The 15,799-nt window shown below is 36.1% G+C and overlaps 1 protein-coding gene across 3 annotated transcripts in view; it reads right to left on the bottom strand.

Annotated features, from left to right (window-relative positions):
- Zmat4 (zinc finger, matrin-type 4) overlaps window positions 1-15,799 on the bottom strand; it is a 374,900-nt gene that overhangs the window by 54,404 nt on the left and 304,697 nt on the right. The gene's annotated exons all lie outside the window — the stretch shown is intronic.

The raw sequence follows: 15,799 nt of genomic DNA, 5'->3' as shown, positions 1-15,799 counted from the left end.
CATCAGACAAATTAAAAGAATATCTATGCATTCACCTAGTTATTCATTTAATTATTTCTGCTATTTTGTAAAAGTTTGTCTGTCTGTTAATGTTTTCCTCCTTTTATTTTTAAAATAAAAAAAAAAGATAGTATCACTCTGGGCCATCATGGTGAATTGCAAGATGACTAAGATGCTCTTTGCTTTCAAGCAGTTTAGTAAAAATTTCAATTATGTTGTATTATTGACTTCTATAGAAAACTTATGCAACAAAGCAGCTTTAATCAAATAACTTTAAACTTATGTCACGGCTCAGAGACCCACAGTGAAACATATTCCTTCACCTAGGGTTTTCCTTCAGAGTACAGAGAAAAGAAAAGTCAGTCATGAACTTAAACTTTGGATTTATACCTTGGATCCATCATCCTAGTTCTATAACCTGGAGGAAGTAATATCACTCCTTCTTGTCCCTCGTTTCTCATCTATAAGATGAAAACAAGCCCATCCACATCACAACATTGCTGCAATAACTAAGAGAATAAGAGCTATGAACATGTTTGGCAAGTGAGAATGGCTGTTACTAGTTTTTCCATGAAATTCTGGTCTTACCAATGTAAAAACCAGGATATTAAACAGCTGTAGCAATTTTCTCTAATTAGTACATTATATTTTCCTTCTAAGCAAAGTTTTCTGTTTTTCCAAGAATGAAATCATGTACACTAATTGGAAGAGCTTTGCAACTTGTTGCCTAGGTCACTTTAGGCAAATTGTTTGACTTCTCTAGGCTTTGGTTTGGGGAAGGTAGATGGGTGAGATATGACATCCGTGAGAGAATCTGGTATCCAACCAGTGATCAATATATCTTTTTTTTTTTTTTTGTACTGGGAATTGAACTCATGACCCCACACTTGCCAGACAAGTGCTTGTGCCACTGAGCTATACCCCCAGCCCAAGTAATCAATATAAGTTAGCTAATGATTTTTAAGTGATGCAAACACAGAATACTTTATGTCTCAGGGTCCAAGTTGAACCCTTGCACTGAAGTCCGCGAATACAGACGGCAGTGTGCACTCACATTGAAAAAGTGGATGAAGGGAGTACTATGCCAACATACTCAAAAGGAGTGAGCAAGAACCAGAGTGTTTAACCCTGAAGGGACCACTTAACAGCCAAAAGTCTACAAGGACACTAGAGAAGAAAATAACAGGTAGAGAGTCTCTCAGAACATGAGAGTTGTACATGTTCTTCTACCTTACCTAAAGAGAGCCACAGTGGGGTCACTGAGTGAGCCTACAGCCTATCTCACTGTGCTGAACTCTCGTACCACCTGCAAGATACAAAGGGCCAGAGTCTGTGGCTTGTTAACATCTCCAATGGCAAAGTACAAGAGGTGGCAGAGTTGGGCCTTCTCAGAGCTTATCAGAATAAAGGATATGTAAGAGTTCTCCCCAGAGTATGTACATATCAAGCATGGGAGCTGCTGCTTTGGTGATATCTCAGATACTATTCAAGAGGGCCAACTAAGGTCGAGGTAAAGAGACTCCTGAAAAAAATGTCCTGGTGAATCCCACTCCAAAGTATCACTAATATGAACTAATAAATATAACAAGAAACCTTTGCATCCAGATGCTGGAGGTGCTCAGCTGAGCATCTTGGTGTTTCAAGTGGCCTCAGATGAGATTCTTAGCCCATAATATTAAGTGATGGCAAGTTTCCACAAAACCATGAAGAAGCCTGGGAGAAGTGTCAAGTGGTAACTTCTGCCCCACCAGCAGCAGTCACACTCGTGCTGTGTGATACCTGTCATGTAAACTTTCCTTTCCCAAGAATTTCTAACCTCCCACTTTGCATCCCTCAGCCCTGGAACCAGAGGCAGCTACAGAGTAAAATGAAGAAAAGCAAAAGTCCCAGAAGACAAGCAAACTCCAGGCAGAGTAAAGGAGAGAGATCTACCATCCTGTCTTTCCCATGGCAAGAAGGCAGCCCTCCCAAGAACTGTGCTGGACAAGACAATAGCAAATGTTTGAAAATTTGTGAGTTATTCCAAACAGATGGCTCTATCTTGGATACATTAATAAAGGAAATGGATACTTTATGTTATCTATGAATGAGTAAAAGACTCTATACTTGACAGTGAAAATTCATGGTGCGCTGTAACTCTTATCCCAGGGAGGGAGCACAGGCACTCCACAGACCTAATTTGAATGAGCCATGGAGGACAAGAATAAGGTTTCCTTTGTCCAGACCAATGAATTCTGCTTACTAAATGTTAGCATGTAGCCAAGTTTGTGTTTACTTCTCTGAGAGGAGCAAAAAGCAGAGCTTCCTGGAGACTTTCACACTGTAATGGCCTGGCACACATTTCAGAGCAGCCTGTTTGAAATGTAATATCAAACCGAGCTGCCAGTAGGAGAATGAACCCATTTTGGGTTTTGTTTAAGACACGTAAGTGGGCACTGACATACAGATAGTTCCACAAAAATCATTTTAAGGCAGGTGCAGGGGCACTTGCACTGAAGTCCACAGACTGGAGTTTGATCTAGCACAAAAAATGGTAAATTTAATTAAGGAAGAAAAAAGAAACAACAATGAAATTACAAATATCTAGACTCAGAACTTCCCAGGTTCAGCTTGCCGGTTCAGACATAAACCAGAGAACTACTGAATCTCCCCATAAGCTCGGGAATGACATTCAGCCTTCAGCCTCCCAACAGGGGATGCTCCTCCTGCAACTGTGTGTTCATGCGGAGGCCTGGGCTTGCCCTGCATAGATGGATTTTGTGGACTTTGAATGAAATCTGGGAATGAAGCAGTTTCAGAGCATGACCCCACCCTCACAACATGTTCATGCTCTAAAAAGAACTCTCCCTTGTGCTCCTTTGGAAGAACTTGAAAGTGTCAGAAGAATACTGGGCCTTCTATGAAAAAATAAATAAAAAGAGAGCTATTGTGTAAAAAAAGAGCTGTGCTTACATTGCCTTTCCTTTTCACAGGTGTGCATGATTCAGAGATTACAGTGGTCTGCGCACCCAGAGGCCATAAATTATCACAACCAGCCTGGGGAAGCTGGAAGTTGTCTGAATGCTTAGCCAGGGCCGATCCTTTCTGCTCTTTTATGCATGGAATCAAAATATGAGAACCAGCTTCAGGCATTACTCCCTCCAAAGTTCCCCATCAATCTTGTCATAATAAACAGTAAATACTGTGTATATGCGTCCTCTTCAGACTACAGACTAATGGAAGGTCCCTTCATAATAAATGGAGGTTCAGCTTAGCAATAGGCATAAATATTTATGCTTAAAAAATGGCACTTTTAAGAACACCAAAAAAATCTAAAAAATATTCTGATCTGTTGTTTCCATAATGGTTCTCATGCTCTGCAGCCAAACAGAGGCGTGGGCAGGAAATACTTGGCAGTTTATTGCGAGGCAAACTACAGGGATCATAAACTGGAGAGGCCTTGCATATAAAGAACAAAGGTAGAGAAGGGGCAGAGGCAGTCTCCCCCTCACAAGGCATAGTGTCCTTGGTGGGAACTTAGTGCTTCATTAACACTCAGCTGAAATCCTGATTAATTCAAAATGTTATGGCTCCTTTTTCCTTAGGGAACTAGAGAATCCTATTACTAAACCTAAAACGCTAATTTTCTTACTCCGTTCACTTTTAACACAGTAACATATTGAGGGTATCCTAAAATCTTTACAAGCTTAAAGGTTATTTCTATAGGATTGCCAAACATGTGTTAGAAAATACAGTCCCTGCCTGCAAAGGAGCTGGCAGACCATCCCGCTGAAGGGAGAAGACACATCCAGAAGCAGAAATTCCTCAGGGGACCACCGCAGGGATCACGGTGAGGGAAAGGAGTCCTTATGGGAACAAGAGGAGGAGACTGCTGCTAACTTAGATCTGGAAATCTTCTCAACAGTGTTTATAAAACAGATGGTTCTGGAGAGTTTACCAGAATGTGACTACTCAGTATGTCTTTTCAAGTCCTATGGGTCTGGTCACCTCTATTCTACATTAAAGAAACATCACTGAGTCGTTATTATGGTGCAAGGTATTTTGCTGAACACCCAGAATATAGGAGAGATTAAGATTGAGCACTTTTTCTTACGGAGCTACACAGGAAGACAGACAAGAAACAATCAATAAAGCCTGAGAGTGTTGCACAGGAAGTGAGCAGGACAATGAGAGAGGGAGTAGGAAGAAGAGTGATCTTTTTTGGCCAAGAGAGTTGTCTGGAAAGTATAAAATAAAACAGGAGGACGGTAATTCGCCTGTGATATGAAGATCTGGGCAGAAAGTGGTCTCAGGAGGAGAAATGTCAAGTACACAGGGTTAGAAGGGAATATAGGATCGACTTGTCCAAGGAATAAAAGGTGGTGGAGGAGAAGAAAGAAGCAATACAATTTTTTTAAACAACATTTTCCATCTGGAATTCTACTCCCAGGAAAAACTCATGCAGAAGTGAAAGTAGACCAAGAGTATTCATAATCAATAAAAATACATTGACCAACAACTTATATTAAAGAAATGCTATAAAAAGTTCTTCAAGGTAGAAACAAGCACTAAATGTAAATTCAAATCTGTAGAAAAGATCAAGAACACCAGAAATGATTGATACATGGAAATGAATCTTTTAAATTTCCTCTTAATTTACCTGAAGACCGGATGTGAAACAAAATTATGACACTGTATTGTGTATTATGTTATTTCTCATGTATGTACATGTAAAATATGAGAACAAAAACACAAGAATGAGCTGAAGCAGAACAAGCTTGTTACATATTACATGAAATGGTACAATGGTAATTGTAAATAGTGATAATTTAAGGCTGATAATTCAGTAATCTCTTAGAATGACTACTAAAAGTACAATGGTAAAAAGTATTGAAAAAGCTTTATAAAGCAATGATAAAGAGAAGAGAATATGAACTGTAATAATAAGTAGTATTTGATTAGAGTCATAAAGGAGGAACAGAAAAATAAAACAGGAAACAAATAGCAAAATGATAAAGCTAAATTCAATCAGAGTAATAATCACATTACATGTGAATGGATTAAACTTTCAACATATTGAAGTTATCAGTCTTGTTTATAGAAACCAAGATCCAAACATACATGATTTCAAAAGTTGTGCTTTGTGTCGCATATGTTGAAAGTACAGAGATACCACAAAGACAGGAAGTAAAGAAAGTAGAAGTGCTTCAATTAATATTAGATAAAATAAACCTCATAACAAGATATTTCACCAGAGATGCAGAGGATGTTTTATGAGAAAAGGAGAATTCCTCAGGAGAATATAACTGCAGTATAATACTGCAAAGGATAAGAACAAAGGGCAAGAAGGGTAAAAGCTGACAAAACTAAGTGAAGAAATAGATAAGGCCACAATAATAGGAGATCTTAATCGTACTTGTTAGAAAACAGTATCTGAGCAAAAGTATCAGTCATTTTGTATTAACTGATATTAAACACTGTACTCAACAACTGGGGAAAAAATGACCTTTTTAAGTGTATGCAGGAACAGAATCAATTTAAAGTGCATATTGATGAGCCTTTAAAAATCTTACAAATTTCAAACAATTATCTTATTTGACTACAACTCAATCAAGTTAGAAATAAATAGCAAAGAGATTCATCAAATATCTAAAACATTTCTAAATAGCTCACGATCAAAGAAACAATCCAAATGAAAATTTAAAATATTTTGAATGCATAATCAGGAAAATACAACATGTTGCCTGGTGCAATGGTGCATGCCTGAAATCTCAGCACTCAGGAGGCTGAGGCAGGAGGATTGTTGTGAGTTCAAGACCAGCCTGGGCTACATAGTGAGCTCAATGTCAGCCTGAACTGCATAGCCAGACTCTGTCTCATAAAGATCCCCCCCAAAAATACAACATTAAAAAATATAGGGTTAAAACAGTTTTTAGAAAGAGAGTTACAATTTTACAGTAGAAGAAAAGAAAGGATTAAAATCAGTGGTCAATCCAGGCATGGTGGCGAACACCTATGATCCTAGCATTCAGAAGCCTGAAGAATTAAAGGCCAGTCTGGGCTACTAACAAGTTCAAGGCCAGCCTGGAGTATGGAATGAGATTCTGTATCAAAGAAACAAAAAACTAAAAAATCAATGCTCATAGTTTTAAAGCTAAGAAATAAAATAAGACAAGCAAATTAAACCCAAGTTAGGCAAGAGAAAGAAAATAATTAAGAGAAGAAATCAGTGAAATAGAAAACAATCTACTGAAAAAAACTAACAAAGCTAAATTCTGCTTCTTAGAAAAGATTAGTATAATTGTCACCTCTTTGTCAGCCTGGTGTAAGTTTATTAAAAAACACAAATGACCAAAATCAAAGAATGAATATCAATATAGATTCTACAGACATTGGAATAGGACAATAAAAAATTTTGTAAACAGCCAGGAATATAGCTCTGCACCACAATGCCTGCCTGGCAAGCATGAGATCATGAGTTTAATTCCAATCCCCCCCCAAAAAAATTGTAAATAATTTTTTATTCAAATAAATCTCATAACATGTATATGATGGGCAGGCACTTTTAAAATCCAGTTTACTAGAAGATGGAACAGAAAGTCAGGATAGTCATTTATTAAAAAAATTATAATTGTCATCATAACTTTCCAAAAATAAAGGCCCAACTAAACCTACAGGATTTCACTGCAGAATCTTGTTAAATATTATAGGATTACAACCAGTTTTATATAAAATCTTGGAACATAGAGGAAGCAGAAAATATCAATAGATGCAGATGAGAGTATTTGATAAATTTCGGTATCCATTCATGACCAAAATTCTCAGTAAAATTTAGAGGGCTTTAGTTGGTAAAGACTATCTATGAAGAACTACAGCCAATGTTATATTAAATGGTTAAAAAAAAAAACTGGACAAGGGCTTACAGAAAAAGAGAAAAGCTTAGAATGTCACTTTATTTTTGGCAGTGCTGGATCAAATACAGTGTCTTGTGCATGTTAAATATGCATCTGCCTCTAAGCTGTTTGTAATATTCTTTCATTGTCATTTTAAAATCTCCATGGAATTAATATTGATATCCATTCTCTGGTTCTGGTAATTTGGCTTTTTAATAAACTTCCACCAGTCTTGCTAAGAAGTAATATTGATATTAATATTTTCTGAGAGAAGATTTTAGTTTTGTTACATTTTATTCCTGTCATTTGTTTACTACTGCATTAATTTCTTCTCTTTATTATCTCTTTCTTCCTGGTTCAAGAATGCCACTCTTATCATCCCTATTCAACACTACACTGGAAATTTTAGGCCATGCCATCAGAACAGAAAATATAAATCTATATAAAAGGTATATAGATTGGAAATGAAGAACTAAACTTTTATTTACTCATAGAAGATACTGCTTTTTATACAGAAAATCCTAAGGGATTTACAAAATAACCAAATTAGGTGAAGTCAGTAAACTTATCCTATACATGGCAAATAGGTAAAATTCAATTATATTCTTGAAATAACTGCAACCAATAGGAAAGGCAACTTTTAATACCATTATACTTGTATCAAAAAATTTTAAAATATCAGGAATAGATATAACAAAGATTATACAAAATTGAAAATTGCAAATGCCTTTAAGAGAAATTAAGAGTGAATATATATATATATATATAATAGTTATGAACTAAAAGAAATAATATTATGATATCAGTTCTTCTGTAAATTCTTTGCAAATATATATAAGTCCCAAGAGTCTTTTTATGAAAATAGACATGAAGTTTCTAAACTTTATTAAAAATCAAAAGATCTAGGGTTGGAGAAGTAGCTCAGTGGTAGAGTGCCTCCTAAGCATGTGTGAGGCTGTGGGTTCTAATCTCAGAACAGGTTGTATGCGGGACATAGACTAGCGACAACAATTGAGAAAAAAAAAAGCTTGAGGACTCACACTGGAGTATCCAAAGATATGTTATAAAAGCTAAGGAGATATTTATTGTGGCACTTTCAACTTATAGAATCAGCCTAGGGCTACCAGCAAAAGTGTGGATAAAGAAAATATGATACACACACAACACAGGAACAAAATTATGTCATTTACAGGGAAACGAATAGAACTCAAGATTATGTTAAGTTAAATAAGTATATGCAGAAAGACAAGTGTCACAGGATTTTGCTCAAATATGGGATCTGAGAAATAAAGTAAAAAGAAAAGGTTTGAAAGTAGAAGAGGAATTATGAAGGAAGGCTAAAGATAGATGAAGTTATAAAGGGAAATAAAGATAAAATGCAAAGAATATCTTCAGAAACATAAGATAGGAAAACATTCCCTAGGAAACATTATCCATTGTTCTTAAAAATGGTAAGTTGTATTTTGCAAAAATTAAAGGCTTTTGTTTAAAAAAGACTCTACTAAGAAGACAGAGAGATAATCTACCACGTGGGAAAAATATTTGCAATACATGTATCTAATGCAGGACTTGTGTCCAGAATGTAGAATTAATTCCTACAAACCAATAATTAAAAGACAAGGAACACAGTTTTTGAAATGGCAAAACACCTGACCAGGTATGTGGTAAAAGAAGATATAAAGATGATCATTAAGCACATGAAAAGTGCTCAACATCATTTGTCATCAATGAAGGAAAGAAATTATAAAGATCCAAGCAGAAATAAATGCAATTGAGACTAAGGAAACAATACAAAGAATCGATGAATTAAAGAGTTGGTTTTTTAAAAGATTAAATAAAATTAACAACCCCAGCTAACCTTACCAAAAAAAGAAAGGAAAGACTCAATTCCATGCAATTAAGAATGAAAAGGATGAAATCACAATGGATGCTGCAGAAATCCAAAAGATCATCTATACCTGTTTCAAGAACCTGTATTCTAATAGGATGGAAAACAGGAGAAACGGACAGATTCCAAGTAATATATGAATTATCAAAGCTGAATGAAGAAGATATAAAAAATTTTAATAACCAGATGTCAATCAATGAAGTTGAATATATGATTAAAAATATACCACAAAAAAAAGTTCAGGTCCTGATAGATTCATGGCTGAATTTAGGAGAGATTTAGAGAAGATCTAATGCCACTACTCCTGAAACACCATAATGAAATGGAAAGAGAAGGAATACACCCAAAATAATTACTGGAATTAAGCATTACTCTGATACCAAAATCAGAGAAGAATCTGACCAACCAATCAACCAACCAAACAAACAAAACAAAGGAAAAAAAAGCTAAATGCCAATCTCCTTATTGAACATAGATACAAAAATCCTCAGTAAGTTTCTTTCCCTTTCTCTATAGCTATTATATCTTTTGGATTGTATTTACTCTTTCAGTTTCTTACACTAGGGAGACAATATGATGTTTATGCATGCAATTCTGATTTATTTGACTTATGAGTATGGTCTCTAGCTGCATCCAAATAAGATGGATAGCTGTAAAAGCCTTGAGTTTATCATTCTTTCTATCTAAGTAGTGCTCCACTGTATAAAAATGCCACATTTTTAAATACATTCCTTGGTTTTAATCCATACCTGGACATTTGGGTTGTTTCCAAGATTTAGCTATTACAAATTGTAATGTCATAAGTATGGACACACATATATCACTGTGGTATGATATTTTCATTTCAAGGGAAAGAAACTGCTCAAGAGAAAAGAACAATTGGGATAAGGGTAAAGAGAGAAGAAGGAATGGGAAAAAGATATGTATATATACACAAGCTAGCTAAGATAATTGCACAAAGAATTTCTATTAGTTCATTGGCAGGAACCATTAATGCTTATAATTTTTATCAGTTTTGCATGCCTGTACCTGATAATCTGAGCAAATATTTTGAAGATAACAATACGGAATATAGCAACCATTGTTAATTTACAACATCTTGTTTTGAAATGCTTTATCACTTTATTGGGTTGTTTTTTTTGTCTTTTGTTTTCTCTTTAAAATAAGAAAAATCCTTAGTAAGATATCAGCAAAGAAAATGCAGCAAATTATCAAGAAGATTATACACAGTGACCACATAGGTTTCATTCCAAGGATACAGGGATGGTTAACATATGCAAATAAATAAATGTAGTAAACTGTATCAACAGCAGCAAAGACAACAAACACGTAATAATTCCAATAGACACAGAAAAGGAATTTGACAAAGTCTAACACCCATACATGATAAAAACCATACAGAAAATTGGAATAGATGGTCTCTATCAAAACTGTTTTGATAACAAACCAACAGCCAATATCATACTAAATGGACAAAAACTGAAAGTTTTCACTCTAAAATCAGGAAGAAGACAAGAATATTCACTTTCACCACTCTTATTCGATATAGTCCTGGAAAAAATAGCCAGAGTAATTAGACAAAAGAAAGAAATAAAAGGAATAAGGATAGAAAGTGAAGAAACTAAATCATCATTATTTCCAAATGACATGATAGTCTACATAGAAGACCCCAAAATTAACACCAAAAGATTCTAGATTTAATAACCAAATTTAATCACATAGCTGGATATAAACTCAACACAAAAAAATGAAGACTCTTCCTGTACACAAATAGCAAACTCACTGAGAGAGAAATTACAGAAACCATACCTTTCACAATAGCATCCAATAAAGTGTAATAAGTTTAGGAATTAATCTAGTGAAGAAATTAAAAGACCTTTACATTGAAAACTAAAGTACTCTGAAAAAGGAAAGCAAAGGGGATATTAGAAAATGGAAAGATAGCCCTTGTTCTTGGGTAAGAGAAGAATCAATAAAGTGAAAATGGCCATATTCCCAAATTCCAAACAGATTTAATATAATTTTGATCAAAATACCAATAGCATATCTCACAGAATTAGAAAATGTAATCTTAAAATTCATTTGAATCAGAAGAGACCTAGAATAACAAAAGAAATTCTGGGCAACAACAGCAAAGCATGGGGCATCCCAATCACTGATGACCTTATATATCTATATATAACTACATCACAAAGTTACAGTGATAAAAACAGTACAGTATTGCAAAAAAAAAAAAAAAAAAAACACAAAACACCTGAGGATCAGTGGAACACCACTAGAAGATGTAGAAACAACTCCAAACACACCCAACCACCTTATTTTTGACAAAGGGGCCAAACACATTTACTGGAAGAAAGACATCCTCTTTAATAAATAGTGCTGGAACAATTGACTTTCCACATGCCAAAGATTAAAACTAGACCCATATCTGCCACCATGCATTAAACTAAAATCAAAATGGATCGAAGATCTAAATATTAAAACAAAAACACTGAATCTGCTGGAAGATAGACTAGGCAGAACTCATGAAGACATTGTGTAGGTAAAGACTTTATGAACAAAACCATGATTGTACAGGAACTATCACACAGAATCAAGAACTGGGATCTCATCTTATTAAAAAGCTTTTGGATAGCAAAAAAAAAAAAAAAAAAAAACCACTGACACAGTGAAGAGACAACCCACAGCATAGGAAAATTATTTTGCCCGCTATTCTTCAGACAAAGGACTAATATCTATAATACACAAAGAACTCAAAAAAAATTGGACCCCCCAAATATAAAGACCCAGTCCACAAGTGAGCATCTGAAATAAATAGACATTTCTCAGATGGAAAAGTACAAATGGTAAATAAATACATGAAAATTGTCAAAATCATGGGTCATTTGAGAGATGCAAATTAAAACAACAATGAGATTTCATGTCACTCCAGAAAGAATGGTTACCATCAAGAAATCAACCAATAACAAATGCTGGCATGATTGTGGGGAAAAGGATCCCTTCTCTGTTGGTGGGAATGTAGACTGGTGCAGCCACTGTGGAAACCTGTGGAGATTCTTCAAAAAACTAAGTATAGAAACTCCACGTGATCCAGCTGTTTCCCTTCTTGGTATCTTCTCAAAAGAAGTAAAAGCATTATACCGCAGTGATATATGCAAAACCACGTTAGAGCAGCACACTTTATAATAGATAAATCTTGCAAATAGCCCAGAAGATCATCAACGGATGAATGGATAAAGAAGATGTGGGGGTTTTTTTACACAATGTAGTATTACTCTGCCATAAAGGAGGATAAACTTGAGACATTTCTAGGTAAATGAATGGACCTTGAGACCATACTCCCAAGTGAAATAAATCAGACACAGATGTTCAAACATTGCATGGTTTCTCTGATATGAGAAACCAAAAGGGTAAATAAGGATCAAAATGTGTCATAGATACTGTGAAATAGGAAGAAAATAGTCAAATGTGAAGGGGAAATAGGGAGGGGGAGGGAGAAAGGAAGGAAGGGAAAAGGAATAAAAGAGACTAGAAAGAAGAAATGCAAACAAAGCTTTTGTCAATAAGGAAGGGAAAAGAAGGTGAGAGAGGAGAAGGCAATAGGAAAAACATGAAGAATCCAGATATATCATGTACAGGAACAAATTCCTTATGATGAATGTTATCATTATGTATATCCAAAAGGTATCAATAAAATTAATTTTTAAAGAATGTAGATGACTGCATGGAACAACTGAAATTTCACACATTCCTCAAGAGATTGTAAAATAATATAACTACTTTGGAAAACAACTTGATAGTTTCTTATGCTGTTAAACATGTACTTAACCCTGTAAAAATACTACTTCTAGATACTTAGTAGGACAAAAAATTAGTATAGATGTAAGTGAATATACAAAATATTTATAGCAGGTTTATTCATAAATGCCAAAACTCAAAATAATATGAATTTCCATTGTCTTACTTTTCTGATTGTTGAGACAAAATACCCAACACCTAAAGTTAAAGGACAGAAGATTTATTTAGCTCACAGTTTGTAGAGGTTTCAGTCCAAAATTAGCTGGTTGCAAGGCAGAGTGCTACATGGCAGAGGGTCTGTTCATGGCACCAGAAGACAGCAAAAGCAACAAGGGTGGGAGAAAAGACTCTTTCTGTCCCTTATATTGTACCTACCTTATGGTGAATGTAGCACTTATACCCATAGTCCTATTCAGAACTGTGTCACACCAATCAATGGCCTGATTTACTAATCACATACCTTTAATCCAAGTATTACACACTCTAGATTCAGTCATCTCTGAAAAGGCCCTATGACTGCATGAGGCTTTGTGGGATACACCTACACAAGAACTATAGCCTTCTGCTCCTGGCTCCACAAAAACTCATGTACATCCCTTTAAGCAAAAGGCATTTAGTCCATCTCCAAAAGTTGCCAAAGTCCTAACAGTTTCAGCATTGCTGAAAAATCCAAGTTCCAAGTCTCCTCTTAGATTTAAGGCAAATGCTTAGGTGTGAACCTCTGTTCAAATGAAAAGAAAGTTAAACATTTCCAACTTTCAATGGCACAAGATAAACATTTCCATTTCAAAAGTTACAAACAGGGGCATATAAGGAATAGGAACAAAGTAAGTCCAACATTCAGCAGAGAAACATTAAGTTGTGTAGTTCCATGTGCAGGATCTGAGGCAATCTGTGGCAAGATGTGAACTTCAAAGGTCTTGGGTGGCTCCGACCCTATGGCACTTCCAGTGGTAGTAGCTCCCACGGCCTCTCTTTTGGGACTGCTCTGCTCCTTCCTTGCAGTTTTTCTCAGATGGTCCAAGTTCCTGGCTTCTCAAAACTTATGGGGTCTCAACAGCATCTTTGGCTTCACAACTACAACTTCACACACTGCCCTCTCATGGGCACCCTGCCTGGCCTCCCAGGATTTCTTCTGAAATATGGGTGGAAACTTTCCAGACTCTACAATTCTTCCATTGTTCATGCACCTAAAACAAGCACCACATGGATGATGCTAGGTCTGCTGCCAGCTGTAGCAGTAGGCAGGCCTCCTTCTCTCGTGGCTGTAGGTGTTGAGCAACCGTGTTGCTGAGCACTTTAAACTCAATTCCAAGGAACCAATTTTCTAGGCCACTGCCGTTCTGGAACATGGTGCTCTGGAGTTTTTTTCTCAAAACAAAGTGTTTCACTTTTGCATGTGTGATGCTACAAAGGTTGGAGCCCTGCTGCTTCTTGTGATGCTCTTAGGCCATATTTTCTACTCTCCTGTTCCTTCTCAGCAATCAAGCCATCCTTTGGTCTATCTTTGCACTCCACAGCTTTACTGGAGCTTCCTCTCTGGCCTAATTCACCACATTTTAAATCTTATTCTGGGCTCCTTGCTCTTGATTCTCAACATAGATCTGGCTAGAAGCCCCCAACAGTAGCCATGCCACCACCTCAACATTTGACTGCCTTGAAATTTCTTCTGCAAGATTAATTAGTCTGCTGTTAATCTGTTTCAGGCAAAGTCTCTGGACATGAGAAAAATGCAGACAAACTTTCTGCTAAGCCATAAAACACATCATCTGGAGTCCAGCAGCCAATGCAGTCTTTCTTCCCAGCAGATACCTTCTGAGTCTCGTCTTTACCAATTTTCTTGGCTTCTGAGCTGTGACCAGAATTTCCCATACAGTACAACTCCAGGTGTTCCAGGTCTACTTTTTCAGCTGGCATCTCTGAACCTTTCCTAACTATTCCCCTTCCCAGAAGCCAGTTCTAAAGGCTCTTGAGCCACATGGCCAAGTAATTTCATAGCAACAACCCCACTTCTGGTATCAAATTTTGTTGTAATTACTTTTTTCATTTCTGAGACAAAGTCCCTGACACCCATAGTTAGTGAGGGCAAATGTTTTTATAGCTCATATTTTGTAGAGATTTTGGTCCATAACCAGTGGACTCCAAGGCAGGGTGGTACATGGCAGAGGGTCAACAGCTAATAACGTTGAAAGACAGCAAAAATAACAAAGGAGGGACTCATTCTATCCCTTATATTATATTCTATCCCTCATATTATATTCTATGTATATATATTCTATCCCTTATATTATATGCTCTATATTATAGACTCATTCTATCCCTTATATTATATGCAGGCCACCTGTCATAGCATGTGTGTAGAACTTATTCCCTTACTCCTAACCAGAACTGTGCCAAACCAATCAGAGGACTGATTTACTAATCACACACCCTTAATCCCAGCATTACACACTCTGGATTCAGCCACCTTTGAAAAAGTTGTATGACCACATGAGGATTTGGGAGGACATGTAGTCACAAACCATAATATCCAACAACACAAAAAATTAATAAATTATGATATATTTATACAATGGAATAATAATTGGAAATTTTTGAAGATTGTACTGATTAATGCAATTTTGTAAATGCACTTCAAGAAGTGCATATATAGGTTATATATAGGTAAAGATGTCAGACACAGAATAGCAGATACTGTATGATACTATTCATATAAAATTTAAGACAGCAAAGCTAGTCTGTGGTAACAGAACTCAGACCAGTGATACTTTTGGGGGTGAGAATTGTCTGACAGGAAGGAGATAAGAGGGAGTTTTTCAAAGTAGTGAAAATGGTCTATACCTTGATTTAGGAAATTATTTACCAGATATATTAATCTAGCATAACCCACTGATTGTTTGCCTACCATCTGAAATTCCACTTTATTAAAAAGAAAAAAAAACTACATTCATTTGTTACCAGATGAGGGTTGAGGACCTTCCGTAAGGAGGACACAGGGTCCTCAGGCACACCCCTCCCCAAGAGGTTCATTACCTCTTTTTACACACACACAAAAGAGAATTGTAGGATGTGCCCACGAGAGGCATAGGCAGATGTATTGGGCAGAATCAAAGAAAGGGTACCGTAGGGCAAGGTGCATTATGGACTGAGATTAGGATACATATGCAACCTTGGAAGTGCCCTTTAGGATGTGTGAACTAGATGTTTGGTCTGAAACATATTCTTTGAACCTCTTTAATCT

This window comes from Chinchilla lanigera, unplaced genomic scaffold, assembly GCF_000276665.1.
Source record: "Chinchilla lanigera isolate Chin_1 unplaced genomic scaffold, ChiLan1.0 scaffold00135, whole genome shotgun sequence".
Lineage (NCBI taxonomy): Eukaryota > Metazoa > Chordata > Mammalia > Rodentia > Chinchillidae > Chinchilla > Chinchilla lanigera.
Note: the sequence above shows the minus strand (reverse complement) of the source record. Positions and strands in the feature narration are given on the sequence as shown.